General features: G+C 36.3%; 1 non-coding gene across 1 annotated transcript; it reads left to right on the forward strand.

Annotated features, from left to right (window-relative positions):
- Window positions 1-8972: 8972 nt before the first annotated feature.
- Window positions 8973-9045, forward strand: TRNAR-UCU (transfer RNA arginine (anticodon UCU)). Its single transcript has one exon. It is a non-coding gene; the product is annotated as a tRNA-Arg (tRNA).
- Window positions 9046-24264: the final 15219 nt, after the last annotated feature.

The following is a 24264-nucleotide window of genomic DNA, read 5'->3' on the forward strand; positions in this document are numbered from 1 at the left end:
TTCTAATATGAACAGAAACTATTTCACACTCTATTACATAGCAAACGACGCCGCTAACTTCAGTTCTACACACGTCGATTAGAAATATAATTTAAGGAATTGGTTTTTCTGCTTCTTGGGCTTTGATGCAAACTGTAATGCTGACTGATTATCAAGAAAATCTGCTTCATTCACCTGTTTTTTTTCCCTCTTTTTTCAGTTCTCTAATTTCATGCTGCAGCAAAGCAACTGCTGCGCAGACATATCCAATGTTTATTCACTGCCTTCAAGGGTATCCACTGAGTATTCACTGATATCTTAAAGGTATCCCTATTTCTGTGAAGTATTTCAGCTTTTATAATATTTTTCCTTTTTTGCAATACGATTCTCTCAGTTTTCACTGGTATTTCTACTTTCCCTCTTACCATTCTATGATCAGAGGTGATGCAAATATGGTTTAAAACATCTTGAAAATATGAGTGCTTGAAGAAAGTATGATATCTATTTCATTTTTTGTTGTTCCATTCGGGCTCAGCCAAATCCATCTTCTGTTGGGTCTCCCTTGAAGCAGGTATTCATGGCTTTGAAGTTAGTCAGTTACATTAAGTTGATCAGCATGTCTCCCCGAAAGTCTAATCCATATTTCCCTACACATATTCATCTCTCTTAATTCCCAATTTCGAATGGAAATCTTCCAGATTGCTTTCTTATACATAAGAAAAATGCACTACCGTATCGGATGCCTTACGAAAATCTAAATATATGATGTTAAACTATTTCCTACTTCCCGTTCCATAGTTGCAGTATCATAGTCACTAAGTTTCATAAACACGCCTTACTTCACTAGAATGTTTTTGAAATTTCTTATAACTTTAGTGGCACCTAAATATCTCTGCGGACTGTCCCTTAAGGCAGACCATTATTTACGACAAGAGATGATAAGCTTATGAGGCTATCACTTTATGAACTTTTTTTGGGGCGGGGAGTAAACTTCAGCAAAATTCGCGGAGCCCCTCGTTAATAAAGTTGACTCTTTGACTGTCTCTTTGCTTTCTTGATATAGCATGATGGGATAAATCCTCTGTACCTCATTTAGCCTTACTAAGTTCCACACTTGCAAATTGTTTCGCAAGTTCATTCTGTTATCAAAATCTTTTGGTAACAGAGTTGGCTTATATTCTTTACCTGTACAGAGTATATAATTAGTCCATTTACAGCCAGTAACTTCCCTGCGTTAATATAAATACAAATAAATAAATCAATAAATATAATAAAATTTAAATACAAAAAAATAATAAATAAATAAATAAAGTAAAATAAAATAAAATGCAAAGAATTAAAGTCAGTTCGTTGGCAATAATCTCCTGCACTGTCTCTTAAAAACGAATGCAATTTGCCTTTTGATTTTGATATTTTGATGTTAAATATGCATATACTCGTAATTCTTATGTCCATAAACTGTTTTAGCAAGTCATACATTTTGTAATGCTTTGTAGATGCCTTTATGAGTATCAAAGCTAATAATTCTCGCCGAAGTATGTAGTAAACCCAAACCGATTTCCTTTTCGTTATATAATTCATCAATTTGGTTCTTATCCCGTTTGTATTGTTTCCAGATATACGTTTAAACCAGTACAAAATCGTTTGGCTGCTGAAAGCATAATTTCCCTCAACATTTTCCATTTATCTTTAACGTTTAATCTTCTACTCTGGCGGTTGGCACACAAGAAGGATCCTGAGAAGGGCAAGTAGAATCGCTTGGTGAAAAAAAAAAAAAAAAAAAAAGAAAGAAAGAAAAGAAAAGAAAAAAACAGTCCTCCAACATATTCATAAAAAGCAGAATATTGATCTTACAATCCCTAATCAACATCAACTGAAGTCTTTACTGCTAGACATTTGACATTTATTTTGGCTTGCCCAGTTAGATATGTTTCAAAATTCCTTGGTCATAATCAGAAGCGTAATCGCCGTAAACGTGATGTTTTTTCACAAATTCCCACCCTTAAATTTGCATCATTAAGTTTAACGATATCAGTCACATTCAGTAATGGGATTGGAATAACCATTAAGGGGAAATTTTCGTATGTAATTTAGCTTTTTACTGATCAGTAATATAATTAATATAATGTAATTTCACTTACTTTTACTTCCCACACGGAGTCTGCGAGATCGTTTAGCCCTAACCAACTTGTGGAAACTGAAAAGCAGCCAATCATCAGCCTTTGCCAATCACAGAGAGCTAGCCGATGGCTACCAACGATTTTAAATTGCATTCAAGAAGAAAGTGTGGCAAATAACTGTCGTCACCTCGGGGATTTAACTCTAGCACTGTGTATGTTCTATGGTTTTCTTGAGGTGCTGGATTAAAACTAAATTTTGGGAGGAAAAAACATACTTGCCTGGGGTCCAGAAATCGGCTAACTCAGAAACCAATCGAAGAAAGGCTCTTAAGAAAAGTTCCCCTAGTCGGCGACTAGAATCGAACTTGTAAGATTTTCTTCACGAAGCTATGTACTGTGGATGCAAATGCCATTTCCCACAGGGCTACACATAAATACCAAATTCCAATAAAATTCATCAGATCAAGGTGGAGTTATTTTATATATGCAGATGAAAAAAAGTTCTTTCCTTTGGTTGGAAAGAACTGGTTCGAATCCTGTCTAGAATGCGAAGAATCTTTATCGCGTCTTTTCAGGTGATGGTGAGATAGTTAGTCTCATATAGGTGGCAGAGTTTTTCACTCCACAAGGCAAACCGGCCTGGGAAACATAATTTATATACAAAAATATATATTTAGGCATGAGGCTATCTTATTCTAAAATTATGATAACAAAAATCAATTTGAATAGGTTGTGGGCCTTAAAATACTATAAACAACTCCGGTTTATTATTATTATTATTATTATCATCATCATCATTATTATCGAGGACTCCATAGATCACCCACACCAGATGTCATGCCTTCTCTTAAATGCATTCACAATGGATGCACTCACCACTTCAACAGTCAAACTGTTCCACTCACTCACTGACTGCTCTGTGAAAAAGGGAAAAAAAAAAAAAAACTGACCCCTTTCTTAAGTGCACACCAGCTTCATTTCCCAGGATAACTCTTGTTTTCTCTGTACCTTCTAAATAACTAAAAATTTCATCAGTTGCTAACCTATGACACTCTTTCAGAAATGTATAGACCTCTATCATATCAACCATCTTTCTCCAGTTTACTAGTGTGTCTTCAGTCCACATCTCTCAATCTGTGCTCCTAATATACATTCATAATCCGGATATCATCATTGTTACTCCTCTTTGTACCCTTTCCACAGCTTCTTTATCCCCTCCGAAACCAAGAGACCAAATCTGCACGCAGTAATCCAGGTGTGTTCGTATCAACGTGGTGTAAAGAGGAAAAATGTCTTCCTTATCCTGACATGTCAATGGTCGCTTCAACATCATAATTATCTTCTGAGTTGTGTTTGCAATTTTTGCAATAGGACCTTTCAACTTCAGTTTCATATCCACCATAACTCAAAGATCCCTAGCCTCATCAATTTCTTGCAATAATTCCATCAATATAATGCGCCGTTGTAAATCTCATTATGCCGAATCTCATAAATCTCATTATGTGTTCACTTACTAACAGTGAATTGATAGCAATTATCATTTGCACACTGTTCCAGGTTATTCAAATCATTTTGAGGTGCTGTATATCAGTAGCATCCCAGATTGCCCTGCCAATCTTTGCATCATCAGCAAACAATTGAACATATCCTGGCAGCTTCTTCCCAATATCATTAATTTATAGCTTGAACCACAACGGTTCATGAACTGATCCTTTGGAAATACCACTGGTCACCTTAAATCTGGTAGATTTATATCCAACATATACCACTTGCTTTTACCTATCCGTCAACCACCCACTTAGCCAGTTTAATAATTATTAAACTGCTGGGAATAATAAATAAGAGCAATAAATAAATAAGGAATCCGCTTACGCCTTTTATTCCCCAAAAGGAGTAAGCAAGGCCGTAACATTTCTGAGGGGTAATCGCTTTCCACCTGGAGCCATTCAAATATGGCTGGCCCAAATTATCAATGATCTGAAACGTATTTCTATAAAGAATTTAAAAGAAATTAGTAATATCCTTACAAAACGTTAAACCCATACCATTGTGAAGACCAACGTTTCATTCTGCGCATGCGTTTGACAGTAGAGTACAGCATAAAAGCATGGCAATGTAACCAAGAAATTCTTTTTGCGTCCTGCACTTTCATTCCCCGATCTCCAGATTTGATCTACTTCAACTTTTTCCCCGTCAAGTTTCATTAAAGATGAAATCTGTCAATAACTTCCTGAACAACTTGAGAGATCGCCTACGGACAGCGAATGGAAAAAGTTATAATTACCAAAATGACATGAAAATAACGAAAATTATTTCGATATGTGCAGGGCTACAAACGGAGCTTCTGCTGAATTTCATGAAGTTTTAAAAATAAATAAAAAAATAGAAAAAGATGTTTGTAAAAGTGCAGGTCCTTAGAGCAAAGTTTATCGAAACTTTAGCTCATCAACGGCACTAATATAAAAATGAGAGAGAGTTAACTCCACCATAAGAGTTTCGCCACTCTTAGTGGTTGGACGGAAACAAATTAAATAAAATTCCCTTAATGGATTCAGCTTAAAAATAATAATAAAATGAAATCTTCCTTTTCTATCTTTTTTTTGTTAAGCAAAATTAAAAATTTGTTTTCCAATGAAATTTTTTGAATAAAATCTGTTCCAGTTATCATTCTTACAAATTGCATAATTATAAGAGATGACTAACCATAATCTGTTTTGGTGTAATTCATGTAACAAAAAAAAAAAAAAGGTTTTTTTCTGCTAATCTAGTCTGCAGTTCAAGGCTACTTTGTAGAACGTCTGTTTTTTTTTTTTTATAGTGGTTTTCCTTTTGTATTTTTTGTATTGGCGACCCGATTGTTTATTACTAATAATATTACTACTACTACTACTACTACTACTACTACTACTACTAATAATAATAATAATAATAATAATCTCTCCTTGCTTCATGAAATATCATGAAATTTTGTAGTTAACATCACAATTAAAATCTTTCATTTAATTTGACCATTTTTATGAAAAATTGGGCAAAATAAATTTCCGTCTGCATTTCAATGCTGACAAGCAAGGAAGGATCGTCCACAATAATAGAAAGGCACATTTCATGAGACACGATTGAAACTCTTAAAGAACCAATTTGAACAAATGTAGAATAGACATTTTGTCTAATTTTGCTATTAAAATGGTCCGGGGAGAAAAAGGGGAAAAAATATTGTTACAGTCATATCGTTTTGCCAATGAGATTATAGAGAAGAAATTAGAAGAAGAAAAGTATTTTTTTTAAGTCTTTAAACAAATACTGTTTTTATACAACAAACACTGGTTATAAATACTAGCGTATCCATTCTACAATATTGTACAACGTGCATCAATACCTCTTGTACATACAGTACGATATTAAGCAGACTTTAAATTTCGATTGGAGATACTTCTGTTGTTTTCGCGAGAATCTTATAAGTAAAAATGTTATTTATTAAAAAAAGTGCGTATTTATGTTATGACGTGTTCTAATTAAATTCATCTCGTTTTTTATTTTACGTACAGTGGACATATACAGAGTCTTGCCATAAATAGTGTTACAACTTCCGCCCCGCCCCCGTCCCCCCTAGCTGCCCACAGAATTGCGCGGGCCCGGTTCTGTTAGTGGCGCTGTGCGCAGCCAATATTTACGTGTTCATCACTCGAGAGAAAGAGAGAGAGGGAGAGAGAGAGAGAGAGAGAGCTGTCTAGCTGTGCGGGTTAACATGCAGTAGGGAGATTATGAGAACCGTATAGCTGTAATAGCACTTGACAAGGTTAGAATGCAGACTCCTGTTATTTTTCAACACGCTAAAAACACTCGAGATAAGTAGGATGCTTGTGCATCAGACTATTATTCGCTATAACAATACAGAAGATGTATCTGACCGCGAAAGAACAGGTCGACCACGCTATGTTAGGATGCAACAGCTTGTGAAGGCTGTGAAGGCACGCCTCCGCCATAATCCTGAGAGATTACAGAAAGTGATGTCGCAAAAGATTAATGTTTCGCAGAGAATGGTGTCACGTGTAATAACTGATAACCTGGGCGTGAGATCCTACTGGAAACTTATTAATACCACAACTTAAGCGACAGAGCGTGATAAAATCAAAGGCATTTCTCCGGTGGTACGTGATCAACAGACACAGAGATATCCTCTTCACATATGCGAAGATTTTCACCATTGAAGAGTCGTTTAACCACCAAAACGCTCGGGTATGTACCCAGGTTGCACAGTACGTGCCATAGCACCTAGAATTCATCCCACGCCAGTGAGGTTTCGTGAGGATGACGTATCAGGGGGGTATGGGTATCTAGGTTGCATTTCTGCGAGAAAAGGATCAAACCCTCCGCCAAAGTATATCAAGACACCGTGCTGGAACCTGTGGCATGGTCCCTGAACAACACCTTGTTTCACAGTAGGCAGTGGACCTTCCAACAGAACTCAGGCCCTGCAGACAAGGCGAGAACGACACAAAACAGTGATTGGAGGATGTGTCCGACTTACATATCACCATGTGACTGGCCGTCTGGAAGTCCCGATCCGAATCCATTGATTTCAAATTGTGGTCGAAGCTTGAGAGAGGAGCCTCCAAGAAACGACACCCCAGCATCGCCAGCCTAAAGATGGATTTGGAGAGAGCAATGGCAGAGTGTCTATTAGATGTTGTGGGTGCCGCCATCGATATGTGGCTTCAAAGACTTCGGACGTGCGTGAAGGCAAAAGAGGGATATTTCGAACATGAAGTGCTGCTATATGCGCGTTATACACGTGGTTTATATGTGCTGAAAGCTGCAAATGATTTACTACGACATTAAAGGTTTATGCGCTGTTGAAGTTGTAACAGTATTTATGGCTGGACTAGGTAATTTCGTTTTGTCTAATTTTACTATTTAAAACGATCCAAATGAAATCGCAAAGTTTAATAGTGATCTTAACAACATACCAAATTTCATTAAATTTCATTCAGCAGTGTGAAATTCACTCAATTTCTATTGCCCTTATCCAGGCAGAGCGGACCGAATTACGGTATATCATTTCGGAACATTTTGTCGTCCCTGCTAATGATAGGATTAAAACAAAAACTGGAATTTGGCATACAAAAACGTGGCGTAAAAATTTTTGGTGAGAATGATAATACCAAATTTCAGCAAAATCTATCAAACCAGAGTCTCGAAATAACTTGTGAACGGACAAGTGAACAAAACGAAGCATATCGCACCTAAAACCATCATAATAAATGGTGACACCGTATAAAAATACGATACCCATTATAATAAGACAATCATTAATAGTTTCTTAGAGAAAGTAATAATTATTTTGAAGTTAAGTTAGGGATTAATTATATCTTGAAGTACTTCTTCACAAACTTACTAATAAGCGAATATTTAACCAAAAGATAAGGAGTAAGATTTGATTGTTTACACTTCTATATATAGTTACAACCCTATCTCGCACTCTCGTTATAAAACTAATACTTGTTTTCAGGAAGCATGCCTAATAACTCAAATTCTCAGATCAATAAATCTGTTATTAATGACGTGTGTAATTAAAAAACATTTAGTTGGATCTTCCTGATTACTGTAATTTTCTATATTAATTTAGTAATCAATTTGGTGTACTTACCAATGATTTCGTTGTTGTAACAGAAAGAAATAAAATATTTTATGACCGCTCTAATCGATTATCTGTTGTTTTTGTTCGTGATTTAATTCCATAAAGTTTGTTAAATAATTAATATTAGACGTCTGAGAAATCTTTAGTTTTCGCTTAATGAGTCATGGGATGCTTAACTTTTAAAAGAAATTGGATTTTGCCCAAGAGAGCTTTTATGATTACTCATTGCATTGTGTAAATAAGCAGAGGTATAATCGTACATGCGCATAAAGAACATTAACGAACATGCGCTTAGCTATTCCAGTTTTTTTTTTTTTTTTTTTGATGATTCAGTTAACTAGAATATCGTGTTCTTATTGAAACATGATCACAAACAGAAATTAATTTAGCGTAACTTTCCGTTAATTTCAGGGGATGTACTCATTTTCTGCATTTAGTACAGTTTTTATTATTTAATTTGAAGAAGAAAACCAAAGAGATTGTCTTAAATTGCTCTCGTGTCCTTAGGACGGATGGATTTGCACTTGCTTGCTAATGCTAACATATTTGTTATTTCTGGCATGTTTTTTTTTGTATAGTTTTATTTCCAAATTATTTATCTTCCTACATAAGTTTGGTTATGCAAGTAGCAAAAAAGTATAATGATTTAATAGCAGAATAGTGATTTATATATTCCTATTCATGTACGTACAGCAGATGTATTTTGAAGTAATTCCCAACTTTGTCAACAGATGGCACCACATACCTGAAGTTTGAATCTTGTTGTTGACACAATTTTGACAGAAAATGACAATTTTGAATATGAACGAGAAAAATTTCTTCATCCTCGCACACATATTAACTCAAACCACCCTACTGTTTTTCATTCAAATGATTTATTGATATGTGGGAATAGCTACTGACGCTTTCATTGCTGGAACAGTAATTCGAAATTTCGTTTATTGTAGGTGTCTATTTTATGCCCACCAACATGATTTATTCCTAATTAGCTAGTGGGCGTGGCTTTTAAAATCGTCTGCAATGTTCTGATTTATTAGATACTGCAAGACAACTTGCAATTTGGCATAAAGAAGGTGCTGTCGTGTAAACACATCAAGTATTTACAAGACAAGTAAATCTAATCTAATTTATTCATATCAAGTCTAATTTATTCATCATCACTTGTTAGTCATTGGAGTTTATAGATGTTGCAGCAAGTTAAGAATAATTTAAAGATATACAGGAAAAGTCGATGTGTCCCTGTAGCGCAGTGGATAGCGCGTTGGACTTCTAATCCAAAGGTCCCGGGTTCGAGTCCCGGTAGGGATGACTAAATTTTGCATGTCTGATTGGTCGAATGAATAGCGTATCCGCTCTCCAGCCGAAATGTTGCGTGTTCGAATGCGCATTAGGTAAGTGAAAATACTAGTGGTGGTGGTGGATGGCGTTGGTGTAGATAATGCAGTTCGCTGTAGTTGGCAGATTTGTGTGGTGGAGACGGAGAGCTGTAGAGCTCCCTCCCTCGATAAGTTTTTGGACTTCCTGGAGGTGTCACGTAATAATAATAATATAATAGGTCGAGCTAATTCTTAAGATCACTTTGATAAACATGTAGCTGTAATAATATCAAGTTTCATTGTGACTATGGAATAAAGTGAAAGTAGGATGTAAACACTAACACGACTAATGAAAGGAACAAGATGTGTAATGAAAAGTAACAAGTGGGTGGGAATTAAGTCGGGAGAAATAACTACAGTGCACGGATTTCTCTATACAATTAAAAAAAAAGTTTTCAAACTCATGTGACGTCTTCTTCCGTAAAAATCTACAGGCTAAATTAATCTCCTAGAAACTAAGAGAGTTCTGATGCAATGCTTCCGTGTTTCCATTGCGACCATAGGTTTGCTTACATGGTGAAGTAAGTCGGTGTGTTATGATTCGTTTTCAATTGACAAGTGTCATGCTATAATCGTTAAAGATGCGTGTTATTGCTTTCCGATATTCTGCCACAGCACTCAACTTATTCCATAAATATTCTTTTGAAATGTCGAAGAGAGAGAACAAAATAGGATAAATGAAACATGCTTTCAAACATGAGGCCACAATGAGATTTCAGTGTTGTGAGTTATGATGTCCATAAGTACCTTAAAGGACCTCAAACATTCATTCATAGCAGGATTCCAACCCCTTACGGAGTAAGTTGGAAACCTATCCAATCAAATCTAAATATCCAACTGATAGCGCATCCACCTGGATATGCTATCCATTTAGCAACTTGGTCGGTATGTGAATATAGTTAATAAGTTTCAATTGACATTTACTAACGACATAAAAAAGAAGCCAGTATAAAAAAAAATAGTACTGTAAAATGTAGACCCCCCCCACATGCATATAATATTTCTCAAGTCCTACACGGAAGTTGAACCGAAATGTTACTATCAAAGAAAGATGCAGTCGTTCTCCAAATTCAGAACAGTGTGTACTAACTCAATAGAGAACTATTCCAAGTAACAGATGCCTTTCTCAGCACCCAGAAAAACTACCACGTTGCTTATTAGAGTCTGAAGTTGCTGTTATTATGTTTGATCTACAAACAACACTCTCCGGTTTCATCCTGTGCTTACCCCCCCCCCCCAGTTTCTTCTTACATGTAGTGTAAACGGCATCTTCATTGGTATACCAAACACACCGTACAGATCCAGAACCTCCTCCATTCGAATGTGCAGCCATAAAGTGGTTTTTCGCTGGCAGGCCTAATACATGGGACCGAACCTAATGGTAAAACATTAGGAGACTTCCAATCAGCTAGTGACTAGCCCTAATACCATTCACTCAGCTTAATCGTCCTTGATGAAGTGCGTGTTATGAGGAAACACCTGGGGTTCCATACAATGGCCAGAAAGCAGAATATTCTGTGAGATACATGTTCGCGAAGTTTAATCCCCTCACAATATATGTCTACTCTTTAATTAATACCAGTAATGAACGACATCGCCAATAATTATAATATCACTTATGAACTAAAAAAAAAAAAAAAAAAGACTGTCCCAAGAATAACAATAAATCTATATAAAAAATAAATAATAAAAAATACTTCCACATCTATTTCACCAAAGCTGTAAGCTTAACACAAAGATGTCCATCATGTAACAATCGAAACGCGATCTCTAAACTATCTCTAAACAGACCTCAACTGCAGACACTGTCCTTCCCAACTATCCAAAAGTACATTTCTTCGTTCTAGGCATTCTTTTTGACTCGAAATTTCTTGTCCCCGTTCTGCTGCCCATTTACTCTTTCTGTCCAACTTCTGATACACACTCTGGCCTCTTTGATTATTTATCCCGGAGTCTTAAATTGTGCACTCGAAATACTCAAACATTGAGACTGCCTTCCTTGAGGACTTCAGTGAATACCAACTGAATTCCCTTTACCAGTTATACTAATCAAACTCAAAGAAAAGCTAAAGTATTTCTTGTTAGCAAAACCAAAACTAAAGCAAACTGCCCACCAGTTTACACAGAATATCAGTTAATCCTCTCGGCGCCCTTAACATTTTCTTTTTCAAAATATACCGTGAACGTCAATGCTCCTCTTGTAAATGATCTCTTCTAAGTTTCGTTTTCTGTAACCCTTCCTAAACTACTCTCAGTCTTGTATCCTTCGGCATTACAAGGGTGCGAATTGGGATGGTATCGGTGAATCTTACACCCCTTTTCCATGATCCATTTTCGTTCTGCTATTCCAACATATGCTCTGCCCAAATAACTGAAATAATTCTTTCTTGAATGAATGCGTCATCCTCATTCGAGTCAATCAATAACTCCTAACAAAAAAAAAAAAAAAAAAAAAAAAAAAAAATCGAATTCCTACTCGGGATTCCAAATGCTTTTAAAAATTAAATAGAAAATAAAATAATAAAAATAGTTTAATGGCAACATATGCATCTTGGTTGCAAATGTAACTTAGAAACAGCCTCTTACAAATGTAACTTGTTTACATTTGTAAGAGGCTGTTTAACTGACAAGGTACAGAACTGACAACTGACAGCAACAGTTGTCAGTTCTGTACCTTGGTCCGGATAAATGAACGAATTCGCTTCTCTCACACTCAGATAGTATACTGTCTTCATATTACCCCAAGACAAAACTGTCCTCTTGGTATTATTCTTGTCCTCTCACACTTGCATAGAAGGGTGGATCACCTTACACTGCACTAGTATGACCTCTGCATGCCTATTTCGGTCTTTCCCTAGAAAGACCGAAGTAGAGAATGCTAACCTAACCCGTGCTACTTGAGACTTAATACCGATCCTGTTTCTTGCCTACAAACTTATTATTGGTCATCTAATCTGCAGTATGAAAGCAAAGCGATATTCGGTCCATTTCAAAAAAAAAAAAAAAAAAAAAAAAGATAAAAAGTTCGACCATCAATTCCCAATATTCTCCCTCCGCTTCCCCAAAATTGGAATCCGTTGAAGATATTTATTTCACCTCTACACACTGCATAAATCCCAAATCCGTCTAATCTTTAAATGCTGTTCGCATATGTGCAGTATTCCTCTAAAACCATTCCTAAAATGCTTGAAGATTTTCAGAAGAGGGAATTCGACTAATTCATAACCCCGTTTCTCACAGATTAACTTCAGTCATTTTCTCACGGGCATTTTGTCTTTCTGCTTCATATCTTTCCTACAGAATATATTCAAGAGTGCTGTTCGTTTTTCGGTTGATGATCTGGCTAATCATCATTCCATTTCTCAAACCTATTTTCTCTCTGAAATAACCTTAACCTTCTTTAGACTATGGATATTATTTCTATGGAAATTTAGACTGTTTCTCCAAGAACTATAACTTGCGGCTGTTCAAAAACTACATCAGTAGGACTTCTCTTCTTGCTGTTATAGGTTTTGTTGCCTCTAGTGTATATTATATTATATTATATTATATTATATTATTGTTTGGATTAGGGACCACGAGATGGCAGCACTTGTCAGCAGCTTCTCTTCACAGGATGCCAGGTATCATTAATTTTGGACCTGCTATCTCTAATTGGCTACCAGTGAGGACTGAACTTCCCCCTCAGTCTCCAAAAGTTAGATAGTGCTATTAATGTGCATATACGCACACTAATAGCGATTTTGTTTTTTATTTGTTTGCATTCTCTTGCTATTTTGTTTGTTTTCCTCCCAGTACCCTACCAGGAGGTAATTTATTCCTACATGCTCCATTGCATTACAATGCTTATATTACATGTAGCTTACAAGTACTGATTAACATTTACATTTATATTTTTGTATCAATTTTCATATTTACATTCATATTTTTATATACTGTATACATATATTAACATTATACAGTATAATTCACATAATATCAGTATTTATGTTAGATCACAAGGACTGGAAGTTGATTTTATTAGCAAATTTAGTTAATTCTATGTTATACTTTTCAATAAGTCTGTTTTGACTCTGTCCACTTGTCTCCGGAAGTGATGACGTGTTGTATTAGGGGCATCCGGATGGAGTCCAATAGCAGACAGTCGTAAAGTATGTGGTCTGTTGAAGGTGTGGACTGCAGATGCATAATGGTGATTCCAGGATATGGAATCTGTGTAGATAGTGTCTTAGTTTTCCGTGTCCCGTTAGTAGCGTGGTTAAACCTGGAGAAATAGCGTCTTTTTCAGCCGGAGTTTACTTCCGATGCTAAGAAAGAATTCTTTTGTTGTTGATTCGTTTTTTGATGTTTTCCATTCTTCTTCCCACATGTCTAGGCTTTTCTCTTCTGCAAGTGTTTTTATAGCAGATTTCGAGAATTTCTGATAATTTGTTTCTAGCTGCTTCTTTAGCCCACTGATCCGGTCTCTCGTTTCCTGCTATGCCAGTATGCGCTTTCACCCAGCAGATCTTGATTTCCCATCCCTCTAGAGCAGGGGTCGGTAACCGGCGGCTCTTGGCTGAACAAAGTGCGGCTCTTTTATATTGAATTAAAAGATACATAATTAATACAAAGAACTACTTATTGTTTTTTGATACGGCCTGTTCGTGGCGCTAGATACTATGCATGTGACGTGTGTTACGCATGCCTAAGGTAATTAGCGCCACGGCGAAAATTTGAACTAATTGATCAGCTGTCCTGTCAAACACCACGGGTTTTAGATACATACGGATTTCAACTGTCAAAATAAATATTCGGTTAGTTAACCTATTTATTGTGATAATAAACTGGTGTTTAATTTAGTGTCAGGTAATGTTATGCACAAATTAGTTTTTATTATGTTATTATGTTGAATTTGTGTTTTTACTTGTAGGTAAGTTTGTGATAATAACCTTCCTAATATGAGTTCAAGAAAATGAAAAATAATCGAAGAAAACAGAGGATTCAATAAAATGTGGATAGAGAAATTTGCATTTATAGAAGTAAGTGGAAATCCGCAATGTTTAATTTGCCTTCTACGAATTCAAAATAAAAAATCAAGTAATGTCTAACGACATTTTCGAGGAAAACATTTAGACTTCAGTAAAAAATATCCTGAGGATGATAATAGAAAAAAAGCTATTGAAGAATTACAAAAGAAAATATTGCTACAGCAAAGAAATTTATCAACTTGGACGAAATCTTCGTCGGATACTACTGAAGCAAGTTTTTTGTTATCCGTTGAAATAGCAAAAGCGGGAAAACCTTTTTCCGATGGTAAATTTCTAAAAAATTGCATGCTCTTTCAGCTAGAACTGTCAAGGAATGGATTGTAACAATTTGTGCAGAAGTTTCAAATATGCAAGTTATGGATATTAATTCTGCCGATTTTATATCTATTGCAGTTGGTGAATCAAATGATATTTCCGATATGGCGCAATGCTGCGTGATTGCTAAATATATCACATTTTCCGGTATTCGAGAAGAACTTGATCTGCTAATACTTAAAGGACACACTACAGGTCAAGATATCTCAGAAAACCTTCTAACCAGTTTACAGAATAAAATGAATATTAATAATAGAGTATGCATTGCGACCGATGGCGCGCCTTTTATGACTGAGAAAAATAAGGGGTTTGTTAAATTATTCTCCACTCATATTCCAAGTGGAGTTATTGCATTTTGTATCAAGAAGCTTTAGTTACAAATTCTTTGGGATTATTATCACAACTAAAAAGAGTGATGGATGTTGTTGTGCCAATGATCAATTTCATCCGATTTCAGGCGTTGAATCACAGACTTTTTGCCACATTTTTAGAACTAGGTAGTCAACATAAAGATTTAGTGACATTTCCTCTTGATAACCATCTGTACGATGGTTATCAAGAGGAAAAGCATTAAAACGATTTTTTTCAGTGCTTAAAAGAAGTAACAGTTTTCTTAACCACTAAAAATTATAACGTAAATCATGTGGAACTTCTCAGTAATCCCGAATGGATAAAAAATTTTTGTTTTTTGCTTGATATGACAGAACATTTTAATAAGCTAAATTTGAAGTTGCAACGGAAGGGAAACACAGCCTTACAATTACTAGAGGAAGTCCTTACCTTTAAACAGAAACTAAGAGTGCTTTTCGAAGATGTTACTGAAGAAAAATTTATATATTTTGAAAATCTAAAAAATTATAGATTGAATTTAAATCAAGAAAACGTTCATTGCAAAATATTCGCTGAAATGATTACTGTAATTTTAGATTCATTTATAAGCAGATTTCAGGATTTTAAAAATGATGAAATTTATATTACATCCGTTAAATTGCAATTTAAAATTAATAGATATTGAAGCTTTTTCCAGAATATCAATGGCAGAACTACAAATGGAGCCATTGGAAATTCAGAATAAAAGCATCTGGGTATAAAAACTTCAGGAAATGGTAGCAAATTGAAGAAAATGAGGAAACAGGAAATTATATTTAAATGTTAATTATTCAAATGCCAGGCGACTTGCTTTTGGGGTTTTGATTCTTTTCCATACAATTGCGAACAATTTTTCTCCTCAGTGAATTACATTAAAAATAAGTCTAGGAACAAATTGACTGATGAAAGTTTGAAAGCCGAATTACTATTAAAGTGCACGACATACAATCCAGATTTAAGTAAATTGGCTCAGAATATGCAAAATCAAAAGTCTCGTTAGTGAATTTTAAATTAAAACAATCAAATATCTATTAAAATACATAATATTGTATTTTTGTTCGGATTAATTCTTTCTGCAATACAAATTTTGACTTTTTTGCAATATTTTACTTACTTAAAAATTTTTTGTGATTAAAAACGTAATCAAACCTAATGTTGTTTTATTTATTGAACATATAAAAAATTTATATGCAAACATAAAAGTGGTATTTGATATCTAGAAGTACTCAATTAAAAACAAATTTACCTAACTTTGAACTAACGGCACCTTTGAGTCACAAGAAAAAATCGAATTGAAGTTGCGGCTCCCAAAATTTTGTTTTAATGAATTCTTTTGGTGGACTGGCTCTTTGGTACAAAAAGGTTCCCGATCCCTGCTCTAGAGTGAGATTTCGAACCAGATTTCTTGTCTGTTCTATTAATGCAATATGGTTGTTCTGGTTTTTTATGCTGTCTATAGTGCTTCTACTATCACTGTAAATTGTTGCTGTCTTTTGCTGAGAGGTGTGGAGATATATAAATGACCGAACTATAGCAAGTTGTTCTGCTTGGTTGTTGGAACAGAGAGGATGCAGTCTAGAGCAGTGTTCTTGTATAATGGACTGTCTGTTGTATGCAGTGAAGGGACAACCGAAGTTCCTTTCGGTTTTGCTTCCGTCAGTGTATATCTGGAATTCGTCACTTTCAGAGCTTTCCTTCTCCTTAATATTTGTTTTCTTTGCTGGGTGAGGCAACTTACTATACTGAAGCGGAGTTCGTAGCTATTTGGATCGATGTTGTAACTTTCGATATATCTTCCGGAAGTGACTTCATATATAAGAGATAATTCTTGTATTTTCGGGATGATTGGCGTTAGAGCTGCAATAACGCAAGCTGCCTCGAAAGATATTCTTCTGTATCCTTTAATTATGTGTCTATAAGGCGTGGAACTCTGTTTAGTTTTTGTCGGTTTATCTTTGATTTTAGTGAATGTTTCCAGGCAGGTGCAGCATAAGATATCAGCGGTAGTATACTACCGGTATATATCGTTTTTAGCGCTCGTTGGCCTAATCCCCAATTTATCCTTCCGGACTTAGGAGGTTTACTATTCGTAAGCTTTTTTTCAGCAACATATGAGATGTGCTTATTGAAGGTGAATTTTTCGTCTATTGTTACTCCTATGTATTTTAGCTCACTGGTTACCTCGAGAACTTCTCCGTTTAGGAAGACTGTCACAGGTTGTTTTGATTTTTTTCGTGAGATGTGGAGCACTTTAGATTTTAAAGAGTTCTTCGTTGGCCGTTACTTCTAACCGTAAGCTGTCGGATCCCCGAATCCTTATCATCCCATCATCGGCGAAGGCTTTGACTTTTGTTTCAGCAGTGACAGGAAGTCTTAAAAGCGAGTCGTACTGGATGTTCCAGAAACCTGGACCACAGCAGGAACCTTGCAGATATCCTCGTTTGACTTTTTTAGTTACCGTTGTGGTTTTTAGTGTCATAGTTGCTCTTCTGTCTGAAAAATAATTTTTTGTAAGGTAGAGTAACTTTTTAGGGCATTTTTAAATGTATTAATTGATTGATTATGGCTGGCCACCACGCAGCATCGAAGGCTCCTTGTACGTCGAGTGAAATCAGTAGTAGGTCTTTTTTTTTTTGCTGTAGAATGTGTTCTGTTAACTCTTTCACCTCCATAATTGCGTCTATTGTGCTGGACTGAGGTCTGAATGCGTGTTGATTGATGTTCAATAGCTTTCTTGAGTAGACATAGTGCGTTATTCGGTTTATTAGGAGTTTTTCTAGTACCTTACCGGCAACGTTTATGAGGCTGATTGCTCAGTACTGCTAATTTCTTCGGAAGTTTCTTCTCTTGGTTTGATTATGAGCATAATTTTTGGGCGTTTCCATATTGAAGGAAATCGTTCTCTTTTTAAGCATTTGTTGTAAACTGTTGTTATGAATTTGGAGAATTCGAGAAACGCTATTAAGTGTATGTCGCTGCTTATTCCGTCTTCTCCAGGAGTTTTTCTTGGATCCATTGATCTTAATATTGACTCGATTTCGTTAGTTGCAAATTAGTCGTCGTCAGAAAAGTCTATATCTGTTTCCATTCTTTGTCTGTAAGTTTTGTGGATTTCTTCATCTGTTGATTAGGTTTTTGTCTAAGCTGAGCTGTTTTACGCTGTTCGCATCAAAGTGATGTTCTGAGATTAAGCGTGAAAATTCTCTTTTTAACGCTTTTATAAATTTCTCTAAGTTGGTTTTATTGGTGAAGTATTTGATGTTAATGCGGTGGCTTTTGTTGTCTATTCCGTTTAAATTTTTGTTACTGACGATGAAACTTATTATGCGATGGTCAGAGCAGCTTTCCTCTTCTTCGTATTTCCATTCAGAAACGAGGGGTAAAATAGCGTTGTTTGCCATTGTTAAATCGATGAAGCTGCTTCCTCTGGTATTTTCAAATGATGGACTCTTACAATCGTCGTTTAGTATGTGTAAAGAATTTGATGCCAAGAACTCTTCCAAATTTTTCCCTCTATTGTTTGTGTTTTCATTAAACCATAATACCGAATGGGCGTTGCTATCTATTCCAAGTATTAGGCCGCGGTTGGTGGTAAACTCCGCGATGTTGCTTATTTTTTCTAAGTCGTGTTTTATGTCTGTGTGATAGTCGAGATACATACTCGCAGCAAAAGTTTTAATTCCTCTGTACGTAATTTCAATAAGTACCGAGTCTTCATTGCTGTATTGAGTGATTAATATTGCCTCAATTTCAGGGTTTACCACGAGTATTGCAGCTCTCTTTCTTTCTGATCGTTTGGAAAATATTTTAAAATTACTTGGAAAGCTGCATATTTTGTTGTTGATGTTGTTGTTTGTGTTTTGCGTTTTCCTCCCAATAACCCTACCAGGGGGAAATTTATTCCCTACACGCTCCATTGCATATATTACATGTAGCTTACAAGTACTGATTAAGATTTATATTTATATTTTTATATCAATATTCATATTTCGTATTTTTATATATCCATATATTAACATCATATAATTCACACAATATCAGTAATTTATGTTAGATTACAAGCACTTGATCTTATTGGCAAATTTAATTAATTCTGAGTAATACTTTTCGATAAGTCTCTGTTTTCACTCTGGCCACATGTCTCCGGAAGTGATGACGTGTTGTATTAGGGGCATCCGGATGGCGTCCAGTAGCTGACAGTCGTAGAGCATGTGGTCCACAGTCTGTTGAAGTCCTTCAACAGACTGTGGACAACAAGTGCATGATGGCGATTCCAGGATATGGAATCTGTGTAAGTTGTGTCTTACTTTTCCATGTTATGTTAGAAGCGTGGCTAAACCTGGAGAAATAGCGTGTCTTTTCAGCCGGAGTCTTCTTCTGATGCTTGGCAAGAATTCTTTTGTTGTTGATCCGTTTTTTGATGTCTTCCATTCTTCTTCTTCCCACAAGCCTAGGCTTTTCTCTTCTGCAAGTGTTTTTATAGCAGATTTTGAGTACTTTTGGTAACTTGTTTCTAGCCGTTCGTTTCTAGTTGCTTCTTTAGCCAGCTGATCGGCTCTCTCGTTTCCTGCTACCCCAGTATGCGCGTTCACCCAGCAGAACTTGATTTCCCATCCCTCTAGAGTGGCATTGTCCGAAATATATTGTCCTGTGTCCTTTAATTATACGTATGACTATAAGGCGTTGAACTCTGTTCAGTTTCTGTGGGGTTATTTTTGATTTCAGTGGTGTATGTTTCCAGGCAGGTGCAGCATAAGATATCAGTGGTAGTATAGCTCCGGTATACTGTATATTGTTTTCAGCGCTCGTTAGCCTAATCCCCATTAATCCTTGCCGATTTAGCTAGGAGGTTTACTACTTGTAAGCTTTTTTCGGCAACATATGAGATTTGCTTATTCAAGGTAAATTTTTCATCTATTATCACTCCCTATGTATTTTAACTCACTGGCTACCTCGAGAACTTCTCCGTTTATGAAGACCGTTACAGGTTGTTTTGATTTGTTGCGTGATATGTGGAGCACTTTAGACTTGGTGCGATTGAAGGTCACTTTCTTTTCGCGTGCCTACTTCTGCAATTTTAAAGAGTTCTTCGTTGGCCGTTACTTCTAACTGTAAGTTGTTGCGTCCCCGAATCATTATCATCGGCGAAGGCTATGAATTTTGTTTCAGTAGTGAAAGCAAGTCTTAAAAGCGAGTCGTACTGGATGTTACAGAAACATGGTCCATGGCAGGAACCTTAGGAGCAGCCTCGTTTGACTTCTTTCGCTACAGTTGTGGTTTTTAATGTCATGGTTGCTCTTCTGTCTGTAAAATAATTTTTTGTAAGGTAGAGTAAGTTTTTTGGGCATTTAAAATCTATTAACTGATTGATTATGGCTGGCCACCACGCAGCATCGAAGGCTCTTTGCACATCGAGTGAGATCAGAAGTACGTCTTTTTTTTGCTGTAGACTGTCTTCTGCGAACTCTTTAACCTCCATAATTGCGTCTACTGTGCTGGACTGAGATCTAAATGCGTGTTGATTGATGTTCAATAGCTTTCTTGAGTAGACATAGTGCGTTATTCGGTTTATTAGGAGTTTTTCTAGTACCTTACCGGCAACGTTTATGAGGCTGATTGCTCAGTACTGCTAATTTCTTCTGAAGTTTCTTCTCTTGGTTTGATTATGAGCATAATTTTTGGGAGTTTCCATATTGAAGGAAATCGACCGTTTTTTAGGCATTCGTTGTAAACTGTTGTTATGAATTCGGGGAATTCCAGAAACGCTCCTAGGAGCGTTTCTTGAGTTCCCCGAGTAAATTGCTGGTTATTCCGATTCCGTCTTCTACAGGAGTTTTTTTTTTTTTTTTTTTTTTTTTTTTTGATCCATTGATCTAAATAGTGACTCGACTTATATACATCTAATGAAATCGAGTCACTATTTAGATCAATGAATCCAAAAAAAAAAAAAAATCCTGCAGAAGACGGAATAACCAGCGATACATAGACACAGGATAAACAGACATAGACACATGAGTGTCTATGTCTGTTTTCATGCTTTGTCAGTGCGTTTTGTGGATTTCTTCATCTATTGATTCATCGTCATCGGGAATGAACTTCTTTATCATAATAGCTGCAGTTTTTTCTACGTTTTTAGTGTAGATGTCGTCTGTTTTCTTGATAGTTGATAATATATGTGTTGTCTTATTCTTGCTTGCTGCTAATTTATATATGCAATTCCAAGGATTCCATACGGTTGAAACTGTACAGCATTTTTTCCATGATTCTGTTTTCGCGTTTGTAATTTTGGACTGATAGCTGTATTTGGCTTTATAGTAATTCTGTCTTCTACTCTCTCTCTCAAATCTTGGTTATTGTATGGTCTTTGGTATAGTCGTCAGCGTGCGTTAATACGTTGTCCGAGGACTGTTAGTTCGTCGTTTCATCGATGTTTAGCTTATTGGTTGTTCAGAGTGTTTGTTCGCTGGATTTTATCAGACTTGATGAAAGAGCAAAAGCAAGGAAGTCTGTATCTGTATCTATTTTTTTTTATTTTTGATGATATTTTTAGTTTCCTCGCTGTTTAGTTGTACTTATGTCCAGATGGCTAGGTTTTTGTCTAAGCTGGACTATGTTCGCTGTTCGCATTATAGTGATCTTCTGAGATTAGGCGTGAAAATTCTCTTTTTAATGCTTTTATAAATTTCTCTACGTTGGTTTTATTGGTGAAGTATTTTGTATTAATGCGATGGTTTGTGTTGTGTATTCCGTTTCAAATTTTTGTTACTGACGATGAAACTTATTATGCGATGGTTAGAGCAGCTTTCCTCTTCTTCGCACTTCCATTCAGAAACGAGGGGTAAAATAGCGTTGTTTGCCATTGTTAAATCGATGAAGCTGCTTCCTCTGGTATTTTCAAATGATGGACTGTTACAATCGTCGTTTAGTATGTGTAGGGAATTTGATGCTATGAACTCTTCCAAATTATTTCCTGTATTGTTTGTGTTTTCGTTAAACCGTAATACCGAATGGGAGTTGGTATCTATTCCTAGAATTAGGCCGTGGTTGATGATAAAATCCACGATGTTGTTCATCTTTCTAGGTCGTATTTTGAACTTGAACTTGAACTTAATTGGTTGATGGACTGAGTCCTTGACTCTTTATCCCTTCATCTGGATTTTATATTGTGGGTGATGAGATTATTGTGGGTAATTTACCCGCTCATTGTGAGCATTGAGGCTGTATCAGCTTTCTCTTGCGATGGAGGATTTCGGTTTTTTATGTTTGAAACGATCTGAGGGCTTGTAGTCTGTCGAACTAACTGATTTGGGTGATTATCCGTGATTGTGAAGAATTTCTCTGCAATGTTTGTCATGTAGGTCTTAATATCTGGAAGATTGGCTTCTTGATGTAACTGGATGTTTCTGATGAACCATGGGGCATTAAATGCCATTCTTAGGCATTTATTCTGTATTATCTGAAGTCTGTTGACTTATGCCTCCCCAGGTTGGAGAGGCATAAGTTAGTTGCGGTCTGATTACCGATTTGAAAAGTAAGATTTTGTTGCTTATGCTTAGGAAGCTGTTCCTGTTCAAAAGTGGATATAGCTGTGCTATAGTCTGACTTGCCTTAGTGGTAACACTATCCATATGTGACTTGAAGTTTAGACGTCTATCAAGATGAATTCCCAGATATTTGGTAGAATTGCGCCAAGGGATGATTTTACCAAACATTTGTATGCTTGTATTCGGTTCTGCCTTACGTCTGGTGAAAAGTACTGCAGAGCTTTTGTTTGGATTAATTGCGATACGCCACTTGGTGTACCAATCCTCCAATTCATTGACTGCTCTCTGCAGCTTGATTGTGGCCAGGTGTGGACGGAGAGATCTGGCTATAATGATTGTATCGTCGGCATACAGAGCGGTGATAGCTGGAGACAGTTTGGGGAGATCTGCCATGTATATGGAGAAGAGTAGGGGAGATAGTAGAGAGCCTTGAGGTACTCCGGCCGTGATTCTCCTCTCCGTGGATCTGATACCGTTGAGTTTTATTTTAAATTTTCTGTTGTGTAGATATGATTTGATAAGTAGCACTAGTGGCAATGGAATACCAACTTCGTGTAGTTTAAAAATTAGTCCATGATGCCATACTCTATCAAATGCTTGAGTGATGTCTAGAAAAACTGCGCCAGTGTGTTGGTGCCATTCATACCCTTGGGTTATATGTTCGATAACCCTATAAATTTGTAGCGTTGTGGAGTGATATTTCCTAAAGCCGAATTGTTCATCTTGAATTATATGGTTGATATCTGTTGCCTCTTGAAGCCGTGTGAGAATAGCACGTTCGGCTATCTTACCTATGCATGAAAGAAGGCTGACTGGTCTGTAATTTACAGGGAACTGTGTATTTTTCCCAGGTTTGGGAATTAGGAAAACGTCGGCAATTTTCCATCGTTGTGGGAAATAATTTAGCCGGAAGATGGCATTAATGATGGCTACTAGATGCATAACCCCTTTGCGAGGAAGTAACTTGAGTACCTTATTTGTTATTCCATCTGGACCTGGAGCCTTTTTGTTATTTAGTTTTCTTAAAATCTCATATACTTCTGTTGGTGGTACGGATTTGTTATTGGATTGGAATGAGGCATTTTGAGTTATTTTACGTACTTGGGTGTGAATTTTACTTATGAAATTTATATCTGTATTGATATAATTGGGGCTGCATTGTTTTTCTAAACTGTCAGCAAATGCTTCAGCTTTTTCCTCGTCGTTGTAGACAACATTAGATTCACCTTGGATTGGAGGAAATGTAAAACGCTTTGAACGGAGTGATTTCATCATTTTCCATATTGATTGATCCTCTGTGTTTAATTGGAGAATTTTGTTATTCCAGAGTTGGTTACGGTGGTCCTTTAGGGCATATCGAACCTGGTTTGTTGCTCTATTGACTGCTTGTTTATCCGCTGGGTCCATTGTTCTCTGATATTGTCTTCTTAATCTGTTTTTCTCTTGGATAAGACGTTTTATATCCTGTGGAAGTTTATTTGATGGTGTACATTTGGTTATATTTGTTACCTGCGTTATAGCTGTCAGCAGTTGTTTTTCAAGAGTCTTCACTGCTTTTTCTACATCTTCAGCAGATGTTATATGCGGTATTGGACCAAGGTTTTCCTGGAAGGCTGAGGGAAGTTGTTTCCAATTTATAAATGCGGTGGTGTTTTCTGTTATATCTTGTATGGTGCCTAGTTGTAATATGATGGGGTTATGATCAGAACTTAAGTCGTTGATTGCTTGTATCTGATAGCTGTGCGCTATGTTTTTTAATATAGCTATATCTAGTACATCAGGACGACCGGTAGCTCCATAATGTGTGGGTTCAGTGGGTCCTATTACTGTTATATTTCTTGAAGTGGTGTAAGAGTTGAGTATTCTTCCATTAATATTTGAGTTTCTGCTATT

The sequence above is a fragment of the Typopeltis vanoorti genome, chromosome 12 (assembly GCF_054136105.1).
Source record: "Typopeltis vanoorti isolate ZY-2024b chromosome 12, IOZ_Tvanoo_1.0, whole genome shotgun sequence".
Classification (NCBI taxonomy): domain Eukaryota; kingdom Metazoa; phylum Arthropoda; class Arachnida; order Uropygi; family Thelyphonidae; genus Typopeltis; species Typopeltis vanoorti.